At 38.6% G+C, this 6,386-nt stretch overlaps 1 pseudogene; it reads right to left on the minus strand.

The window, feature by feature from the left end:
* Positions 1-1,912: 1,912 nt before the first annotated feature.
* On the minus strand, positions 1,913-2,987 carry LOC110593617 (annotated as a pseudogene).
* Positions 2,988-6,386: the final 3,399 nt, after the last annotated feature.

A 6,386-nucleotide genomic window follows, 5' to 3' on the forward strand; every position in this document is an offset into this window, starting at 1 on the left:
ATTTGGCTATCGTGGACATTGCTGCTATGAACATTGGGGTGCATGTGCCCCTTATTTTCACTACCATCTGTATCTTTGGAGTAAATACCCAGTAGTGCAATTGCTGGATTGTAAGGTAGCGCTATTTTTAATGTCTTGAGGAACCTCCATACTGTTTTCCAGAGTGGCTGTACCAGCTTGCATTCCCACCAACAGTGCAAGAGGGTTCCACTTTCTCCACATCCTTGCCAACATTTGTTGTTTCCTGTCTTGTTAATTTTAGCCATTCTAACTGGTGTAAGGTGGTATCTTATTGGGGTTTTGATATGTATTTCCCTGATGGCTAGTGATGTTGAAGACTTTTTCATGTGTCTGTTAGCCATTCATATGTCTTCTTTGGAGAAGTGTCTGTTCATGTCTTCTGCCCATAAATATCATTGACATTTTTTCATAGAGCTGGAACAAACAATCCTAAAATTTGTACGGAACCAGAAAAGAACTTCTCAAACTGAACACCCAAAAAACAATAATCCAGTCAAGAAATGGGCAGAAGACATGAACATATAATGAATTTTAAAGAGTTTACTAAAGAGTGTAATTGAAGTATGTAATAAATTGTTTTTAGTAAGTCATACAGAGGGTTTATAAATGAATAAAGTCAAAATTTTATTTCTTTTTTAAGGTAGAGAAGAGTCATCAACATTTTAATGGGGTTTTCATACAAGTAACAAATATGGAACCTTTAAGTTAACTGAAGTAATGGAAACATCAATAAAACATGCATTCATCCTTTCTTCAATAAAAAGTGAGTTGCAGGCAGGGCAGAGATATGAGATCCCAGAATGAATTAGGTGGTTCTTGCTCATCCATCTAAGTATCCTATGTGGGAATAGGCATTATCTTTATTTTTTTAAGCTTAATTTAATTTTATTATGTTATGTTAGTCACCATACAGTACATCATTAGATTTTGATGTAGTGTTCCATGATTCATTGTTTTTGTATAACACCCAGTGCTCCATGAATGGGCAGGAATGCTCTCCTTTGGGTTCCCATCTTTGTGGTTACTGTTTTTTTTAAACTGTCTAACCACATCTTCCAATACCTGCTGATAGCCAAATTTTGAGGGGATCAGGGAAGGCTTCCTGGAGAAGGAGACATCTGTGCCAGGGCCTCTGAGTAGTGGGAGTCTGGGCCGCCCTGTTGCAGGGGTGGTGGAGCCCTGTTAGGCTGGAGTGGGCCGAGGTATGGATAACTATTCCAGTTGGTGTGCCTGGGTAGTCAGTAGGATGGCTGGAGGCCAGCACCCATTTGCCCATCTGCCTGTAGCCCTTTGTGTCTCTTGGGCTCTGTAAATGTCATCCTTTGAGCAAGGTTAAATCCAGACCTCACTTACTGCTTACTATCTGACAGCACCTCAGCAAATTATCTCAATTCTAGGAAGTGAACAGTACTCCATGTAATAAAGGCCAATTTAGTGTGATTTTTGTGGTGTTGGAAAGTGTTGATCCTTGACTGGCATTGCATCTGTAAAATGAATGTAAGTAAGGTAAGAGGCAGTTTAGGACTTGATATGACTGGGTGAGCAGTGGAACAGCTGGTGGAGCCCTAGCAATTTGGCTCAGCCTTGAGGGAGACAAGGAAAAGGGGGCATAAGTGAGTGAGGCTACACATTCTCAAGCCCCCAGGCAATCCAGAGAAAGTCTTCTTAATCACATTTATGTATGTATGTATGTATGTATGTATTGAGAAGGATCATGCTTTTTTGGGAAGACCTGACCAACAGATGAAGGCAGCCCAGTGGGCATCCTACACAACATTCTTTTGCTAAGAGAGATCAACTGGAACACAGGTTCCCCTGGGCAACTTCCCAGCCTCATCTCTAGAGGGGTGTGGATACTTCCAACCAGTTCCTTGAAGGCATCTGTAGTCTGCTAGAGATAGAGCCCCTCAGGGGTGCCTTCTTGCTTTTCACAAAGAACATTTCTTTAGATTTTTTGAAGTCTTCACTTTGTTACTTTCATTCTACATTCTTTCAAGGCCATCAGAGCAACTTCTGTACAGATTGCCTTGATGTCACACCAGAGAGGTCATTTTTAACCTTGCTCAAGTCATCCAGGGTTACATCATCAGCCAAGGTCTTCCTGCTTGTGTGGATCTGAAAGATGTGCTTCTTAGTCTTTTCGTCAGGCAGGGGATCTCAATTTTCCTGTCAATGAGGTCTGGTCTGACAAGAGCTGGATCCAAAATTTGTTTGGTTTGTGGCCATGATAACTTTCAGGTCACCCTTTGAATCAAATCCATCCAACTAGTTCAACAGTTCCAACATTGTTTGTTGAATTTCTCTCACCACCGACATATAAGTTATATCTTTTTGTTCCGATGGCATCAATTTCATCAGTAAACACAATGGATCGTGCATGTTCTTTCCCAACTGGAAACAATTCCTGAATGGTTTGGGCTTGTTCCCTAGGTACTTCTCAATAAGTTCAGAGCCAGCCACTCTCAAGAAAGTGGCTGAGGTTTGGTTTGCTACTGCTTTGGCTAATAAGGTTTTACCTCTGTGGCGGATTATAGAGAATGACCCACTTTTTGTGCTTTATACCCATCTCTTTATAATATTCAGAATGAGTGAGAGGAAGCTCTTCAGATTCCTTAATTCTTGGATTGGCTGTCCAACTCCCCAGTATCAGCATAGGTTTCCTGGGGGTCCTTTTCTACCTTCATCACTGTGACCAAGGGATCCATGTCATCCATGAGCACCCCTATGACAGCATGCATCTTGTGGTTGAGCAGGACTGAGCAGCCTGGTTCCAGCATATCCTTGTCTACAAAGGAAAGAAAGTTGATGTAGTGTTCTGATGTAGCCATGATGGTGTGATTGTCATCAAGGATCTCTTCCAAGGTTTCTACCGATACTGGGGTCCTCCTCAGATCATCCACCTTTGATCAGTCCTCCTCTTGCTTTTCTCTTTCTAAAGATTTATTTGTTATTTTATTTTTTAAACATTTTTTAATTTAAACTCGATTAATTAACATATAATGTTATTATTGGTTTCAGAGGTACAGGCCTGTGATTCATCAGTCTTATATAATACCCAATGTTCATTATATCACATGCTTTCCTTAATGTCCATCACCCTGTTACCCCATCCTTCTACCCCCCTTCCCCACCAGTAACCCTCAGTTTGTTTCCTATGATTAATAGTCTGTTATGTTTTGTCTCTCTCTCTCTGGTTTCATCTTGTTTTATTTTTTCCTCTCTTTCCCTACGGTCTTTTGTTTTGTTTATTAAATTCCACATATGAGTGAGATCATATGATAATTATCTTTCTCTGATTGACTTATTTCACTTAGCATAATATACCCTCTAGGTCCATCCCTGTCATTGCAAATGGCAAGATTTCATTTTTTTATGGCTGGATAACATTCCATTGCATGCATGTATACCTATATCTATATCTCTATGTATCTGTATGTATATACACCTATATGTATCACATCTTCTTTATCCATTCATCTGTTGATGGACATCTGGGCTCTTTCCATAGTTTGGCTATTGTGGACATTACTGCTATAAACATTGGGGTGCAGGTGCCCCTTCAGATCACTACATTTGTATCTTTGGGGTAAATACCCAGTAGTGCAATTGCTGGGTCATAGGGTAGCTCTATTTTCAACTTTTTGAGGAACCTCCATAGTGTTTTCCAGAGTAGATACACCAGCTTGCATTCCCACCAACAGTGTAAGAGAGTTTCCCTTTCTCCACATCCTCGCCAACATTTGTTGTTTCCTGACTTGTTAATTTTAGCCATTCTGACTGGTGTGAGGTGGTATCTCATTGAGGTTTTGATTTGTATTTTCCTGATGCCAAGTGATGTGGAGCATTTTTTCATGTGTCTGTTGGCCATTTGTACGTCTTCTTGGAGAAATATCTGTTCATGTCTTCTGCCCATTTCTTGATTGGATTATTTGATTTTGGGGGTGTTGGGTTTGATAAGTTCTTTATAGATTTTGGATACTAGCCCTTTATCTGATAAGACATTTGCAAATATCTTCTTCCATTCTGTCTGTTGTCTTTTGGTTTTGTTGATTGTTTCTTTTGCTGTGCAGAAGCTTTTTATATTGATGAAGTCTAAATTGTTCATTTTTGCCTTTGTTTCCCTTGTCTTTGGGGACATGTCTAGCAAGAAGTTGCTGTGGCAAGGTCACAGATTTTGCTGCCTGTGTTCTCTAGGATTTTGATGGATTCTTGTCTCACATTTAGGTCTTTCATCCATTTTGAGTCTATTTTTGTGTGTGGTGTCAGGAAATGGTCCAATTTCATTTTTCTGTATGTGGCTCTCCAATCTTCCCAACACCATTTGTTGAAGAGACTGTCTTTTCCATTGGATATTCTTTCTTGCTTTGTTGAAGATTAGTTGACCTTAGAGTTGAGGGTCCATTTCTGGGTTCTCTATTCTGTTCTATTGATATAGGTCTGTTTCTGTGCCAGTGCATACTGTGTAGATGATAACAGCTCTGTAATATAGCTTGAAGTCAGGCATTGTGATGCCACCAGCTTTGGTTTTCTTTTTCAACATTACTTTGGCTATTCGGGGTCTTTTCTTGTTCCATACAAATTTTAGGATTGTTTGTTCCAGCTCTGTGAAAAATGTTGATGGTATTTTGATAAAGATTGCATTGAATGTATAGGTTGCTCTAAGTAGCATAGGCATTTTAATGATTTTGTCCTTCCAATCCATGAGCAAGGAATATTTTTCCATTTCTTTGTGTCTTCCTCATTTCTTTCATGAGTGTTCTATAGTTTTCTGAGTACAGATCCTTTGCCTCTTTGGTTAGGTTTATTCCTAGGTATCTGATGGTTTTTGGTGCAATTGTAAATGGGATTGACTCCTTAATTTCTCTTTCTTCTGTCTCATTGATAGTGATTAGAAATGCAACTGATTTCTGTGCATTGATTTTATATCTTGATACTTTGCTGAATTCCTGTATGAGTTCTAGAAATTTTTTGGTGGAGTCTTTCAGGTTCTCCACATAGAGTATCATGTCATCTGCAAAGAGTGAGAGTTTGACTTCTTTTTTGATTATTTGGATGCCTTTTATTTCTTTTTGTTGTCTGATTGCTGAGGCTAGGAATTCCAGTACTATGTTGAACAGCAGTGGTGATAGTGGGCATCCCTGCCATGTTCCTGACCTTAGAGGAAAAGCTCTCAGATTTTCCCCATTGAGAATGATATTTGCTATGGGCTTTTTGTATATGGCTCTTATGATATTGAAGTATGTTTCCTCTATTTCTATACTGTGAAGAGTTTTAATCAAGAAAGGATGCTGTACTTTGTCAAATATTTTTTCTGTGTCTATTGAGAGGATTGTATGGTTCTTGTCATTTCTTTTATTAATGTGGTATATCACATTGATTGATTTGTGGATGTTGAACTACTCTTGCAGCCCAGGAGTAAATCCTACTTGATTGTGGTGAATGATCCTTTTAATGTACTGTTGGATCCAATTGGCTAGTATTTTGGCAAGAATTTTGGCATCCATGTTTATCAGGAATATTTGGTCTGTAATTCTCCTTTTTGATAGGGTCTTTGTCTGGTTTTGGGATCAGGGTAATTCTGGTCTCATAAAATGAGTTTGGAAGCTTTCTTTCCATTTCTATTCTTTGAAACAGCTTCAGAAGCATAGGTATTAATTCTTCTTTAAATGTTTGGAAGAATTCTCCTGGGAAGCCATCCGGCCCTGGGCTCTTGTTTGTTGGGAGATTTTTGATTATTGCTTCAATTTCCTTGCTGGTTATGGGTCTGTTCAGGCTTTCTATTTCTTCCTGTTTCAGTTTTGGCAGTTTATAAATTTCTAGGAATCCATCCATTTCTTCCCTATTGCCTAATTTGTTGGCATATTGTTGTTCATAATATGTTCTTATAATTGTTTCTATTTCTTCAGTGTTGGTTGTGATCTCTCCTCTTTCATTCATGATTTTATTTATTTGGGTTCTCTCTTTTTTTTTGAGAAGTCTGGCCAGGGGTTTATCAAACTTATTAATTATTTCGAAGAAGAAGCTCCTAGTTTTGTTGATTTGTTCTACTGTTATTTTGGTTTCTATTTCACTGATTTCTGCTTTAATCATTATTATTTCTCTTCTCCTGTGGGGTTTAGGCTTTATTTGCTGTTCTTTCTCCAGTTCCTTCAGGTGTAAGGTTAGCCTGTGTAATTTGAGACCTTTCTTGTTTCTTGAGAAAGGCTTGTATTACTATATATTTCCCTCTTAGGACCACCTTTGCTGCATCCCAAAGGTTTTGAACAGTTGTGTTTTCATTTTCATTTGTTCCCATGAATTTTTTAAATTCTTCTTTCTTTCTTTCTTTCTTTCTTTCTTTCTTTCTTTCTTTCTTTCTTTCTTTC

The sequence above is a fragment of the Neomonachus schauinslandi genome, chromosome 5 (genome assembly GCF_002201575.2).
Source record: "Neomonachus schauinslandi chromosome 5, ASM220157v2, whole genome shotgun sequence".
NCBI lineage: Eukaryota > Metazoa > Chordata > Mammalia > Carnivora > Phocidae > Neomonachus > Neomonachus schauinslandi.